The sequence below is a fragment of the Hirundo rustica genome, chromosome 1, assembly GCF_015227805.2.
Source record: "Hirundo rustica isolate bHirRus1 chromosome 1, bHirRus1.pri.v3, whole genome shotgun sequence".
Taxonomy (NCBI): domain Eukaryota; kingdom Metazoa; phylum Chordata; class Aves; order Passeriformes; family Hirundinidae; genus Hirundo; species Hirundo rustica.
In genome coordinates, this window is record NC_053450.1 from 77746216 (window position 1) to 77762662 (window position 16447).

The window sequence follows — 16447 nt, forward strand, 5'->3', positions numbered from 1 at the left end:
GTGTAAATTGGGGTGGCCTCGGCCCAAATGGTGCCCATAGCTCTTATCAGGGCCAAGCAGAGATCTCTCCCTGCTCCAGGGAAGTCTGAAGAAAGTAGCTGTTACAAAACAGCAACCTCTCCTTCCCGCCCCTTTCACCCGGGAGCCGATGGAATCCGGCCAGGCCTCAGGCCAGCTCCCCCCAAAAAGGGGGAGCAGCAGGCCCAGCTGATGTTACCTGTCTCTCTCTGGCCAAAGAAAAAAAGAAAAAGGCCCCACCTCCAGGAAATCAAGGGGTTTTATATGGTACTTCCCAAAGTTGCAGCCAACAATTTCACTGGTCAGAATAGATGTCAATATTCTAACTAACTCTCTGATAGGTCCCTGTCTCTTCTAAAGCAGTTCCCAGGTCCTGACCTGGAGAATTATTTTACATTTTTCTATAACTAAAAACCAAACTGTACTAACCCATGACACCACTTCAAACATGAGCAGGTTTTTCTCTTTGGTGGGGAAAAAGAATTAATCAAGTAAGACAAATAACTTACTTATGTTACCACTTCTACCCACGCTTGCACTGAGGTTACTTGCTGAATTATCAGAGTAGTGCAAGTTATGTGCTGATTTTCTGACTTTTAATATGTACACAAACACTGCATCTCAGACACCATTTCAGGACAAAAACAGATAAAGGATGACATGAAGTGTCAACACCTTTCCATATGGCATTTACAAAAAAAAGATATGCTTTATCTATATGGAAAATATATCACATATATGCAGAATAAATTATTCTTCAGCACCAGCAATCAATGGGGCTGAGAACATCTAGGCACTTAACACGTGCATGCCATCCTAAGCAGTAGTAAGTAAATGACCTTGCTGACAACATATAAGATAATTGGGCAATGAGAAGAATACAAATTGTATTAAAAAAAAAAAAAAAAAAAAAAAAGTTTTAAGGCACAATAAAATGCACTTCAAAAGCCAAAACATTTAAAAGTAGAGATGACTTTGAACATTGGGTATAGACTGCACTATTTTGGACACTGACCTCAAAGCACAAAGTTTTAATATTAGTTTGTACAATAAAATGCACCCTTGTTTTATCTTATTGTTTATCTAAACTCAAAAACATACTGTTTGCAACTTTAAAACAAACGAAAAAAAGTTGGAGATATATGAACACATCATCACACTTTTGAGAAGACAGGGTCAATTGTGAAACTGTTAATGTGTTCTACAAGTTAGGTAAGAATGTATTAACACATAAGTGGTTAAAAGGCAACGGTTTGAATTTAGATAGACATCCTCTCCAAATGTCAACTAGTAAATCACCTACCTAGGATATGATATGTTTTTCACTCAGAAAATGAAAGCAAAATGCACTTTTGAAATGTCTGTCTTTGGCTGTAGAGCACGTAATTCAAAAGAACGGTATTTATGACCTACGCTCAAGCAGAGAGGTAGAAAACAACATAAACAGTCACAATTCAAAGTAGCACATATCCAGCGTCTGATGAACTTCATTACATAAATTCTGACTACTTTCCTTCCAGTGTTCTGTTCATTTACACAATGGAGTAAATCCATAAAATGAGTAAACACTACGTAAGATTACAGAAGTGTTGACATATTCTACTAAATTGCATCACAGCTGCATGACACCAACACCTGAGAGTGCCAAGCTAAGTGCTTGCCCCTTGTATCTCAGGCTGATCTGAAATATATATATATATATATATATATCCATCAGATTTACCCTTCCTTTCATACAATGGAAAAAAAAATCTATATTAAATAAAAAATGTGTAAGACTGTCCACAGCCAGAAATAACAATTCATAATCAGTCTTTATTAAACCATAAATTAAAATCTGCTGACAATTATGATCTATGACATAAAATGAACCTCTGATTTGCAAATCAAAATGTTGCATTCTATATTAAAAGGTGAAATCTGTTATTTAGATGTATCTAACACATTTAGTGTTAAATTAGCCTTCTTTATTATCCTAATGAGAATTTTTCTAAATTTTTAAAACAGTGGTGGGTGCTAGTTACTCAAAAATATTATTTGAAGGCTTTTGAAAAATATAATCAGTCAGACTAAATCTCCCAGTTCTAGGTTCTATCTAATACATTTTGAAGAGTGCAATGGTTTGACTAACCAGCACAATAAAGTAGGAAATATTTAAATGAAGAATTATCCTTGTAATAGTGAAATGTGTAATCAGATTATTTATCATTAATAAAAAATTATCTTTAAACCATTTAGAGTTATTTGCGGTTTTACTTTTGTTAAACACAGGAAATGTTTCACGGAGTTACAAGAAAATAAATTATACATTGGTATTTCCCCTGGACTTGTCTTGCACAGCAAGTCCTAAGACCTACTCTAAGACTGTAAGCAAAATCCTACAATGTCATACCAAAATTTTATTCCCTCTGACACAGGGGATATATGATAAAACAAAAATAAACCAGAAATATACTGCAGCCAAACCCTGAAATAATTACAAATTTTAAAATGCTATGAAAAGAATAATTCCATTAATTAAATTGTTTTTATGCAGCAGTATCAGAATACAACAATGTTCATTTTTCTCCCTTTCTTTTTTTGATTACTTTTTTGCTCTTACTGACATAGTATAATACTGTATCAATGACCTAGCCAGGAAAAAAATTCTAGATTATTAGTTACTTTCACATTTTGAGACAAAGTTCTCCCTTTTTGCTCTTTACACAGCATTAAGTTTCAAGAATTTGGCAAGTTTGAATTTCCTTCAATGCTAACCTTCATCAAGATTTTTTTTTTTCTTCAAAATATCCTATATCACAAGACAAATGAAGTGTAGCCTAGACAATTTATGTCCTAATGTGGCGAGACACATTTCTTTTTCTTTTCCACTTTGACCAAAATTTAAGACAATGGAAGTGGATATTTGTTTAAACATTCAAAGATTCTACAGAAATTTGAAAACCTCTTCCTGTGTCCTGAATACTCACACATAGGTAGCCTCTTAACAATCACTTCAAGACTTCTTCCCTTGTTAATATTTTCATACAAAATCTGAAAGCAGTCTATGTGAAATCTTTTACCTTTGAAAACTCTAGGGAGATCCCTTCTTGTGGTAACCTGCAATCCTGAGCCAGGGCAACATGCTGAACAAATCCAGTTTCTTCTTTTTTGGTTTTACTTTTTCGAATAAAACCAAAACACAACAAAACCAACAAACAGTAACAACAAAACTAATTACAAACAATGTACATGTAAAAGAAAATATGCTTAACCTCTTTATGACAAGGCTAAATCTGAACTACAGCTGACTTGCTTTAGGCTCTTCTCGCATCGCTGGTTGTATATCTCAAAATCCTGTTACTGCATAAGCACTGCTAGTTTTCACAGCCAAACTCTGTTTTGGACTTAGGTCCAACAGGCCTAATTTCTTTTCCTTTCAATATGTACTCTTGAAGATATCTTCTAACCTACCCAGAAGACATGCCTGACATCTTGACATCCTTCAGTCTTTGGCATTCCTTTAAGCGTTGTTTCACCTCTTCAGATGTGACTTTGTTAGACAAGGTTATCCTACAATAATAATCAGCCACTTCAGGGTTTGTGATAATAGAAGAGGAAAAGAAAAGCCTTTTTACTAAAAGATACAACAACAAAAAGATCTCCCATGGAGCCAAAAAAAAAAAAAAAAAAAAAAGTAAGATTAAAACCATTTTTTTTTTCCACAAGTTTTAGTTGCTAAACCACCTACAGTCAAGGAACCATCCATTTGAGAAGAAAATATGACCTTCCACTCTGTGCCTTTTATCTTGGTCGTGCTTTGTGGGTATTTTTATAGATCTAACAATTGAACCTTTCCATTTCGTGTCAACTATGTCACATTATTGTAAGGAAAGTAGCTACAACATTGAGTCTTAGATGCTCTTTTAGCCTTTGTCACCTACTCGCCAGCAGGTTACCCATTTCTGATTCTCTACAGGTTTATCTGGATGCCCAACAATCCAGACTGACTTATTCCACCACTGGAACAGAATTAGACACTCTACATAAAGTTAAGAATCCGTGAAAGTAGAGATCAATGCCTAGATCTTTCTCTCTTTATGATTTTCACTAAGTCGGTAACACTAAACAAGTATGATCAGTAATCGCTTTTTAAAGGGAAATCTGTCAGATCTCTGTAAGGAAACTAAACTTGATCTGTATAGTAAACTTTCTGTGATTACAGTGTTAAATATTTGTGTTCTAAACAACCGTAACCTGAGAGCAAACATAAACATTGCTGTAGCTAACTAAGGCATAAAACAGATCTGAGCCAGAAAAGAAATCTCCTATGATATTATCAGCTTCAACCAGTTACCTGTATCTACTGATAAAATAAACTAGGTCTCTCAAAAGTGCACTTTTTTAAGGTATAACCTTTTTTTTTCCTTCCCTTTAATAACAAGACTGGTACATCTAGCTACAAATACTTTTTCATTATTTAACGGGTCAGCTCTAGACCCATTAGAACAGAAAACCATGCATACAAATTTAGTGAATGCAATTTAAAGGATTCTTATAATTATTAAAAGTAACAATAATATGGTGAGATAAAGACACTACAGCAACTGTGTCTTTCCACTTTTTTTTTTTGGTGAGAGTTTATCAGAAAGTCAGCCTTACTATGAGCACATGCAAGCATATGTCCACTTAGGTATACACCCCTTTTTATCTTCCAAAGTAAGCATGCATTTCTGAAAAACATGCCAAAGAACATTTAACCATATTGCCACCACAAGAGCAGTAGAAACAACCACGACCAATGCCTCATACATTCCAGGGTACTATTTGACTAGATTTTTTTTTGAGGAGAAAAAAGTAAATCCTTAGACTCAAACAAAATTTGTTAAACTGCACTGTTACCTACAGACACAATGACTTTTGAAAGCAGTGATGCACAATTTCAGGTAACACCAGGAACTACTGGAAAGAATTAAAAAAAACAAAAACCAAAAACCAAAACCAAACCAAAACAAACAAAAAACCCCCACAAAAAACAAAAACAAAACCAAAAAATCTTCTGAAGGGAGATTTCTGCCCATGTTCTCAAGCTGTTTCTGAGTTACATTCTATGTAGCTGTTTTGATTTCACTGATGCTGCATCAGGAATTTATCAGCAAAATTTCTGGCTCATTATCTTCAGAGTTAATTTTTGGGAGACCTGTTCATTAAGCAGGGTTCTTTCCTCAGTTCTCTAAATTTATTTAAAATAAAAGATAATCTCATATTGAGGCATCACTACCCACTTGGTCATGGGATAAAAACGTTGCAAGGAAGAAAACTTTCATTTGTATCCAATCACAGCAAAACAAAAAGCAAAAAAGGAAATCTAGAAATATTCTTTTTTTATCATCAAAACTATGACATATTTTGCTAGTTTTCCATCCATATTTTCACACTTCTAGAACTCCACAGTTGTTACTAGCTTTCTTTATGGCTGACAGTGAGTTAAGTTGAAAAGCTAAAAGTTGCCATCCACAACATGTCCCAGTTCCTCATCAGCACCTTTCTTCTCATGGTGTTGCTGCCCCTCAGGTCCAGTAGCTTAACTTCATGCAGTCAGAGCTGGTGCTGACCAAAATGTTTAGTGTTTAGAATACACTCTGATTTCTATACTGGGAAGAAAACAAAAATCTAAATTACCTTTCTCATTCAAAAAAGTAGAAAAGAAGTTAGGTGTTTATAGGAGGAACTACAACGGCAAAAATGATATACTGTATGTGCTGCTTCCACAAAATATTTGATTATTTTGAAGTAGCTGGCCTGAGCCGGCAGTTGAACTCAATTATGATTCTATCAGGTGCCAGCTAATACGTTCAATATTATTTGAGAAAAGATGAAATATAGTAGTCCATGCAAATCAGAATGGAAAGGCCTCTCACTAAGCTGATGCTGAGTTGCACCTTGCCCATGAATAGGTCACACATTCAAGATAAAAAAATCTAATGCATTAAAACTAAAGGAAAAAATCAACTTAGCAGAATAATATAAAAGTCCTTTTGTTTCAAAAACACACACCTGCAGAACTTAAAGCAGAAAAACATATAACATGGTATTATGCAAGAGACCTATTTCTCAACACTATTTAGCATATGTTGGGAACAGATAATAATAAGGTTGAGATTTTGCCAAAGGTTGCACAATGCACTACACATGTAACATTTATTTAGGATTATCAAAAGCTGCAGTGAAAATTAGGAAATTATTAAACATATACAGAAATGGAGCAGTAGAGCTGGTCCTTTAGGGCAGTTGATTCTTCCTTATGCTTAATGCCAGATAGGCCCCAACCCACCAAGAAAACCACTACAGATTAGTATTTTCTGCCAGGCCATGCTGTAAATTGACGCTCTTAATTGTACTGGCATGGTGCTCAAGGGGAAAAACTAATTCTAAACTCAGAGAAATCAGAAGAAGGACTTTAATTCTGCTCTACTAAGCAACAGGGTTATCTTAGAATTTGACAAAATATATTAAGCACATAAAGAATGTTTCTGTCATAATTTTCTAGAATGATCTGTTGTCCATCTGAACAATTTTGCCTCATGAGCCTAAACTTCTTTCCTTCAGATAGTACTCCAGTGCCAAACAAGTCTTTGGTCCTCCTGATCATCACTTTTTTTCTGTATCTTACCCCAAGATGACATAAATATTTTGTTTCCCCTTCACAGGTCCATCTTTTGCTTTGGTCTTAAAGATTTAATTAAATCAATGCTGTTCTTGCCATTACGACAAACAAGTTACTTACCCTTCTTGTGCTCCAAATCTTGAATTTTTCCATTCATTTATGCTCTTGCCTCTCCGTAAGTACTCTTACCTCTCTCAAAACTGTATTTTTGGAAGAAGGCTACTTGATTTAGTAATCAGCGCAAGTAACAAAAGTATCCTTTAAAAATGGGTCTATCTCTCTAACCTGGTTTCTCCAATTACTGAAGTTTGAAGTGGACATTCACATCCAAAGTGACTAGAAATGAGCACTTAATAGATGCAATACATTTCTAAGTCAGCAAAATATAGTGCTGAAAATGTAGAACTGAATTTATCCCTGCAAAATCACCAATAGCTCCACAGAGTTCTACAGATTGCTATTTCTAAAAAAATAGCAAATGATAAAGTCAACACTTACTGCAAATAAGACTGCAGAGTGAGCAATAAGAGTAAAAAGGTAGGTTGAAAGGACTTTTGAAGATCCAAAAAGTCTAGATTCCTCCCCAAGGCATCGTGACATTCTAAGTTTTATTGGGTTGTTTTTTGGGCCATGTCCAGATGGATTTTAAAAACCTCTAAGTCTGGAGGTCTCTCTCTAAGCAACTTGCCCCAGTGCTTAACCTTTCTCCCTGTGAAAAGCTGCCTCTTCAAATCCAACAGGAGTCTCCTCCTCCACTGACATTTTGTGGCCACTGTCCCTTGCCACGTTGCTGTGCACCTCCCAGGGGAGCCTGGTTCTGACTCCTCTACTGCTGCAACGAGCTCCCTGCAGCACTCTTTCATTTGTCTCCTGGCAATACAACCTCCAAGAAATCTCAAGGCCTCCCACTCATCACTATATTTTCTTGACCTCCTTCTTCTTTTGGAGCACTGCAAATTTGGCATGGTTGTTCCACTGCAATGGAAGAGAAGAATTCCGTGCCCCAACTCTGCTGCTGTTCCTGCCCTTCCTTACTGTAAGGGCACTTTCCGCCTGTAATTCTTGTTCCACCAGATCCCCGTGCCCCTTTCCATGTGACTATTGGTAGCCAGGCTGCATCACTGCACTGGGTAATCCCAAATTAGATGCAGAACTTCTGCTGAGCTGTCTGTGTGAAGCATATATATACAGAGTTTTATATACAGATACTTCGGTCCTAAGAAACTTAAGCCTAAACTAGGCGAGACAAGTAGATGAGACAGGATTTAAAACAAAACAAAACAAAACTAAACTAAACTAAACTAAACTAAACTAAACTAAACTAAACTAAACTGTTCAAGAAAGACACAGTCATTAAAAAGAAGGCTGGTTAAAACTTTTAGAACAGATTCAGAGGGACCATGAAGATAAATACTAATTGAGGAGCTTCTGTTCACAGTGTGGGATACAGGTGATTGAGAGGCTCAAATGCAGCAATGGGTGATAGAAATAAATAAAGCAATAGTATTAGAGGACTAGCTGACTGTAAGTCATAAGAATAAAAGAATGATTGAAAGCAAAATAAGATATGTACAACCTTAGGCCTGCCACTCTTGTCTTCATTCAGCTATTTATTTTTCACTTCTGAGATTCCAATTAGGCAACATCAAAGATACACAAGCCACTTTAGGTACAAAAAGGTCTTCAAAAAGAGAAGTAGTACTGCAGTGTGTCTGTACTATCTGACAAGGAAGAGTTCAATAAACCTCTACTGCACTTGAACAATGAGGAGTGAAAAGTATAACCATAAAAGACAAGTGATGGAAAGAAATAAGCATGTGCCTGAAAGGAAATCTCAAATTCATCATCCTAAGCTTTCAAAGACAAACTTTAAACAAGATGGAGAGAGCTGAAAATACCTATTCATTTTGGTTGTGAGAAAAACCAATCTCTCATGCCTTTAGGCAGTACAGAATTATGTGGTCTTTTGAACTGAAAAACTGCAAACTGTAGAGGATCAGACTGAATAAACGTTAAGATACCAGTCTCACAAGGCCTTTGGGAATCTACTCAATAACAATATTTTTGAGATGTCACGTACAGGAATTGTGTATTTGTTGTAGTTATATACAACTTGCCGAGTAACCAAATAAAAATGAAAGGATGTGTATGCAACAAGGAATAGAGTCAAAGACAAAGGAAATATCTGCATGGGAACATGTAACACATATAAAGAGGCCCATCATTTTTAGGTAAATTGTAAAGAAAGAAGGTAAAACAAACAAGCAAACAAAACAAAACAAAACAAACCCACCAAACTCAAACTGATAATTTTCAACTGGGCTATGCTATAGGAAATACTAAGTGGAAAAATATTAATCTGTTTCAAATGTTGAAAAGTTGGTCTGATTAATAGGGCTCTTTCCCCCAGGTTATGTAAAGATTTGACATGCAGAATTCATTTAGTCCTTATAGGAGGAAGAAATCTCCCTATCATAATAAAGGCAGACTAGCAACTGGATGAGGAACAGTTTCCGAAATCTGTAAATTTTATTCCAGCTACAGTGCTGCTGTTATAGCTGCTTCAGAGTTACAGAAATTAAATGTATATACGTATGTCTGTAGAAGGCTTTTTGAATAAGTCCTCATGTTGATCTCATTGCATAGACCTGCCTTCCTGAAGACAAATTTTTGGTGCACTTCATTCAGGCTACAAGAATGGTGACAACTGTGCAGAAGCCCTTTTGTCTCTATGATGGGAATGCTAATACCAACAAAATCCACCTCCATTGCAGAAGTTCTTTCTGTGATGTTAAGCAGAAGTATCAGTAAAAAGCTGAGGCCCTTGGCTGAGGATCTCAGTATATCTCAAGGTTGAGATCCAACACAATAAGCAAGTATATTTTGCCCTGGTGAGCCAAAATTAGGCAGAATATAGGTAAATTTTTCAATACCTAGTATATTGCTTATTATATCATAAAAAGTATTTATAAACCCTGACTATTTGGTCTAAGCCTGTAATCCTCTTTAGGAGTAGGATATCTACAACAAAAATACCTTCTTGAGGGAAAAAAAATCAACTTCTTTATGTGGAAACCTATAAAACCAACTATATCTTCTTGTGAAAAGAAAAAGATAAGAAGGCATAAAGGAGCTGACTCTAATTGACATCTTTCCTACAATAATCTGAAATAATACTTCAAGAAGAGCAAAAAACAGGTTTAGTCATGCTCTTCTTTTCTCTTATCATATGCCACAAAAAGGTTTCAATCTTTCTTAAATGACATACTTTTACTTTATTGAATTCTTCATTTAATCTCTTTTATTCTTTAATTTCTACACTTTTTAATCAACAGCTAAAATTGGTCAGCAGACCTGCACATCAGGTACACAATACTTCCTTTTATTGGCATGAGATACATGAGAGACAGGAACTCAAAAGACCACTCATTATGCGCAGTCCACACACTATCATTTTCTGTGGACAATATATGTCCACAGTTATTGCAGGAATGAGGCCAAATTTGATTTAAACTATCCATTTGAAGTTACTTGTTTCTGCAATTATTCAAAGTCCCTCTTTGTTCCAAATATAATGCTCTCTAATGTCAGGACTCTACAAAAATGGAGCAAATAACTTGGACCTTTAATGTAGCTACAGCTAAAATAAAGACAGAAGAGAAAATATAGAGTGGACAGTAATGAAAAAGTAATTAAAAAGTGTAAAGACATAAGGGAAAAAGTGGGGAACTGGGAAGACAAGAACTCAGCAGGAATAACAATTGCCCCATCCTCAGATGCCATGGAGGTCAACAATTACCTGCCTGAGTGGTAGTTGTCAGGGACTCAGCAGGACCTCACATTGAAGTAATCAGGCATTATATCATTCTGCTTGGGAGAAGCTTACCTACCTAATGTTTCTATCAGAAAATAAATTGCTGTCTACTCATAAATTCAGTAAATTTCTGCCTGCAAGTCTCTGGGGTTGTTAAGAGTTGCTCAAATAAGTGACACAGTAAAGAAAGAGTATAGAAAAGAAAAGAATTGTTTGATTAAAGAGTTATCAGTTTAAATTTACTAAAATTGCAGTTTTTAGAATAAGAAAATGAAGTTGGCCTTCAGGTTTTGCAAAAGATGAACAACATTGCCAATTCAGAAAACCAGTTCATATTTTTAAGTCTCAATGCTGATAAAACAGTATTTTTAAACAGCTGTTTCATTTTGAATCTGACTTTTGTGGCAACATCATGAAAGCATAGAGAAGAGCAAAGTGTTTCCTTTGGAGGTAACACTGTATGTGGATATTACAGAAAAGTCATTATAAAAAAACTTTGGTGTCACATCAAGATCACCAGCAACCTATAGAGATTGACTAGACAGACTGACGGGCTAAAGACCTTGTCTACAAGTCAATTTGTATGACATTGTTCTTCCAGTTCCCATTTTCCTGTGTACAATGTTGTTGCCAGAATGTTGACAATCTTCAGAAGATTTTAAAAAAAATGCTATATTGATGTGTCTCTAATTAGTTTGCAGATGCCATAAACCTACTTATATATTGACTACTACTTAAAAAACCAAAACACATGAATCTAAAAAGTGCAGATTTGGGGGGGGCGGGGGGAGGAAGAGGTATCAAGTACCAAAAGACATTAATTCATGAGCTTTAATTTGAATTAATTAATCAAAGTCCCAAACAAAACAAAACAAAACAAATACAAGTTGCCCTTTAATACAAGAGTGTTTTAATGAAACCAGTCATCTTTCACCTAGTCTAAAACATGAATGCTAAATATACAAGAATCTATGTTTTGGGATTCCTCTAAAGTTAAGAAAAGTAATGTTCTGCTTTTAAAATCAAAATTATAGCTATATGTTGCAAAAATGTATGTGCTCACAAGTCCCAAAACTTGTAACAAATCCATTTAAATGAATCACGTGCACGGAAACACTCTTGAGTTTTGCTCTGCAGGGGAGTCACAACAGTCATTAAAATATATTAAGCTCCATGATAAATAGAGCAAGTGCTCATTATAATATAATGAGTAAATTATCACACAATGGTCCTGTGGAGGAAACTCACCTCATTTCAAGAACGTTATACCTCTTTTCCAAAAAGAAAAAAAAAAGAGAAAAAAAAAAAAAAGAAAAAAAAAATCCCAGGCAAACATAAATGGGGACATCTCCTCTCTCAGTTCAGAGCTAGAAAACTTATAGGTATGTTGATATGACATAGCATAGCCAACACACTACCATAATGTAACAACATAAGCCAAACTGGCTTCAGTAGCACAGGAGGCATTAATAGCTTTAGGAAATCAGTCATCCCCTGACCTGTATAGTCTGAAAGAGCTCAAGTTCATTAGACTTCAAGTCACAATGCAAGGCTACATAGTCAATTGTCTTCTTGCTGACTTTCCTTGAGAGGTATTTATAAACCTCTTGAATAGGTTTTCATATAGAAGGCTACTTTTCAGATGTTCTTACAAAGGAACATCCCTCTGGTCATCCTTTCCATTCATCTGCCTCATGGCTAAAGAAAGATTATCAAAGTAACGGTGCCCTGTTTTTCTTTCCTGGCATTCAGCCTGTTGCTCCCGCACCTTTCTCTGTTTTAGATCTGGAATATGACAAACCTTTCTATAAAATGACATAGCTCTCTAATCCAGTAAAAAATTAACCCAGGGGAAAAAAAAAAAAAAAAAAAAAAGTCCTAGGGAAAAGCATCAGATTGATGGCTGAATAATTTTGCATACATGCTCTGTAAGCTCCTTTATGCTCTCAATTCTCTCGTAACACATATCCAGCTATGAACTCCTCCTTAGATCAAGAGGTCTCCAACATTATGCTTTTCCCTTATAGTTTAAAACATGGTTGGTATTAGAATGATGCAGTTGTTTCAGTGCGATCTGAGAAATATGAAGTTCCTCCTCCAGGAAAATATTCATGTACCATGATCTCTCCACCTAAGGGGATCTAAACCTCTTGTCCAATTTATAATACAGAAGTGGCATGCACTGTCAAGCCAATGCATTTATGTCCCAGCAGCAAGTTGGGGACTGAACCACAGCACTTGCTCAATTCTGGGGACCCAGTCCATGTCTAAAATCTGTGCACAGTCTGCATGCCCGTAATGTGCCTGCTAAACACCTGGGAAGAGGTACCTGATGCTTGAAGAGACTTATGGCAGCAGGTCACATCATGCGTGCCAGGATGGGTAACTATCTTCCCACTCTGCCGCCACTTAGGACAGCTCTGGTGCACACACTCTGTTAATGCACAGGGCACTGTATGCCTTGGATAGCTGTCTTGAGAGTATACAAGATAACAAATAAATCCAGTTTAGGAAACACTAGACCTTGTATGAATCAACTGTCAATGTGAATACTCTGTCAGTCTTTACCTGACGCTGAAAGAAGCTCAACCAGCTAGAAACGTTGAGTTCCACTCGAAAAAACATGTTAACATGCTGGTTGTCTTGACATTTTCCAAAAGCATTTAGAAAGGTTTCTAGTACAAAGCTGCACCGGATTTCAAAGTGTTAGTTGTGCATTCATTGAAAATGAATGAGTATAAGAACAAACATGATACTTTTTTCACCAGTTTTCTAGGAGAAGTTTCTTATGTGGTTCATCGCTTAAAAACAAAACAAAACAAAAACCCAACTAAACATACAATGTTGAATGAACTGATTATTTTATACCTTCCCTCCTGCAAATAGAAAATATTTAAGATGTCTCTAGCCCGAATAGTCAAGATAATAACTCTGAGCTCAAATTCACTAATATGAATGCAAGAATTCATGCTTTAATGAACAGCAAATATATATCAGATTTTCTTCATCAGCAAAGTGTGTGGAAATTGCATGTAATAAATGACGCGTAGGGTTTTTCTTGATTTTATTACTCCAGTAAGAAAGCTTATTATTTATTGAAAGACCAAATGTAAAACATACAAGAAATAGTGATTGAGGGCTGTAATCCAAACATAAATTGCTTTCCCAGTATTTTTAAATATTGGCAGTTGCCATGAGCATTTAATGGCTAACATGCTACAATGCTCATATGCCCCAGTTTTATTTCACCTCTCCTGAAACCCAGTATTTTACATTTAGAACAGTCAGCACTTCCTAGGTGCTAATACAATACATCAATGTTAAAAATACCTTTTTACAGTCAAATTAAATCTTTCTCACTATTGAATGAACTAAAGGAGCTACCTCCCTCTTAGCAACTACTGTTTCCTTCAAATAAGCACAAACACATGCATACACACTCCAACAGCCTGATAATTAATAGCACATTATTAGCCTGACACCATTGATAAAGTATTAATTTTTCACTAATTATAGGAAGGTTCTCTACTGAAGGAGCATTTGTATTTTACATATAGCACAACATATGGATACACTGAGGGTATGTATGTTGTATGTATGGATACACATACAAGATGAATCACTGAGACAGTCTCAAACATGCCTCTGAATATCTCAAATACTTGCCCTGCAATTATAGAGATTGTATTCAGGGTTTTATTTTTTAAAAAATATTTGTTCTATCAATTGTCATAACATCAACAGCAGAACACGACTCGAAGTTTAATTGAATATAAGCCTGAGAAATTCCACCCCAAATGAAGTGTCATCTTAAGCCTCCTGCAAACAGCTGTTTACAAGTAAAAGACACAACAAGATTATTTTCTCTGGTATAATTACTGAAAATGAAAGCAACCAGAGTCTCTTGAACCAAAAGGTTTTCCTTCACAGCAAGAACAAGATGTAAAATAAACAGAATTCAAATCCAAGTGTATGACTTTTGTAGAACAATATCCTACTGATTTGGTTAAGTTGACTAATCAGAGAATTCAAAAAAATCAGTTCATATAATAATGAAAATAATGAAAATACACATTCTCATCCGTGAACATAAGAAAACAGGGCAAAAAATTGCTCAGCCTGGTGGCACACAATGTTACCTGTAATTTTTACATGCTTTTAGAGTACCAAACATTGTGTTTTTTTAAAGTTAGTATTAATTTCTTTGTACCTTCTCAAAGAATATGTGTGTGCACACGCACCATATATACACTCACAGCTGTGCTGTAAAGCTTAATGGCAATTAATTACAAAACAACACAGTGCATGATGGAGACACTGGAATAGGCTGCCCAAGGAAGGTGTCACTGTCCCATCCTTGGCTGTGTTGAGGATTTGAGTAACCTGTACTAGTGAAAGATGGCTACACCTGTGGCAGGGCAGAGCAGGTTGGATTAGATGTTCTTCAAAGGTCCCTTTCAACCGAAACCATTTCATGATTCTGTGATACACCAGCAAATACCAAAACAAGAAGTCAGCCAAATAAAGAGTTGGTTGTTTTCAACAGGAATACTGCACAGGGAGGAAGTATTTAGACCACCTATACTGAAGCATGTACTTCTGTATCACTAGCAGGGAGAGGCAGATTTCTCCAAAGAATGATTCAAAGCAATCAAAGTACATTAAAACCTTGAATATATCTGATTTGCAAGTGCCCAGTTCACTGTCCCCATCTAAGAGAGGACCTGAATGAGGAAATGGCAGTTCCCACTTCTGCTTCCATCAGTCTGTCCTAAGGAGAAGCCTGCTGGTCCTATCACCTCACTCATCCCATCTGCTAAGTCAAGATAATGTGACTGATCCCTCTTGCAAAGTAATTTCAGGGAGCAATATTACAGTACACTGTGCAGTACTACAAAGAATCTCACAGATCCTCACTACAATCCTGTGGTAGAAATGCAGCTCGTACCTCAGTTAGCTTGGGTATTTTTACACCACACTTCACAAAGAGCCTTGAAAATGTGTCCTTGTAAGCACTGGATAAATTATACTGGAACCTAGGTAAGGTGAAGTGAGAATGGAATAATTTGTCAGTGACCTAAATATATTCCCTTTTACAGGATCTGCTTAAAAGAAGCAAGCATTTTCACAAGGAGTGGGGAGTAAAGTAATGCTTTGTCTCTGCTATGATAATAAACCCAGCTTTAACTCTACTCAGGATTGAGCGAATTCCACAAAAATATAAATGACAATTGCTATCAAGCAAAACTATATTTCTTGCAGGCCTCAAGCAACTGCTGAATGTATTTTCATTATATAAGGACTGCAGATGTGCAAATGCTACCAAGTTGCTTGTCGGTTACTTATAAAGCTACGTGACTATGTTATTCTGGTTGTGTTCAATCTACAAAGACATTATTTAAAAAAACCCAAACCAACTAAACCCGAAACCAAACCCCTGAAACAACTTTCTCCACCTAAACACAACCCCTAAATAGGAGATCAGACTTATACACTACTTTCAAATCTGAAACTAGTTTATTTTAAAGTCTCTTGATTCTCTTTTTGCATATTAAAACCAGTTTAAAAAAAAAAAAAAAAAAAAAGTAACAGTACATTATTAAAGCCATCTTTTAAAACATTTCAGTATTAACTCTTTTTCTGATAAAACCTGACTTTGGAGGAGAAAAAAATCTTATCCTGCCAATCTTTGTTCTCCCTTATATGATACATTATTTGTTAAAGCCTCAATTCAGAAGTTTCTTAAAAATTCCACTTACATTTTTTGAATTTCCAAATTCCATGTAGCTTCATTTGCTGGAGAGGAGTAGCAGAACTGTGTATAATTCAAAACTGAAGGAATAGAGTAATGGAGACAATAACACTTCAGTATTAGCCTCTGCAATATTTTTCTAAAACAGTATCATGCAATATTCATTCCTCATTCTATAATTATTATGCAATGCTCATGTGATATATGAAGTTAGAGA

The 16447-nt window shown here is 35.8% G+C and overlaps 1 protein-coding gene across 7 annotated transcripts in view; it reads right to left on the reverse strand.

Moving 5' to 3' along the window:
- Positions 1-16447, reverse strand: part of CDH18 (cadherin 18) — a 530347-nt gene that overhangs the window by 228114 nt on the left and 285786 nt on the right. Inside the window, exon 2 of one of the 7 annotated variants that reach the window (XM_058421426.1) lies at positions 16238-16310. The exons of the other annotated variants lie outside the window; for them this stretch is intronic. The gene's annotated coding sequence lies outside the window, so the exon portion shown is untranslated. The remainder of the gene's footprint in view (positions 1-16237; positions 16311-16447) is intronic. 7 annotated transcript variants of the gene reach the window in all.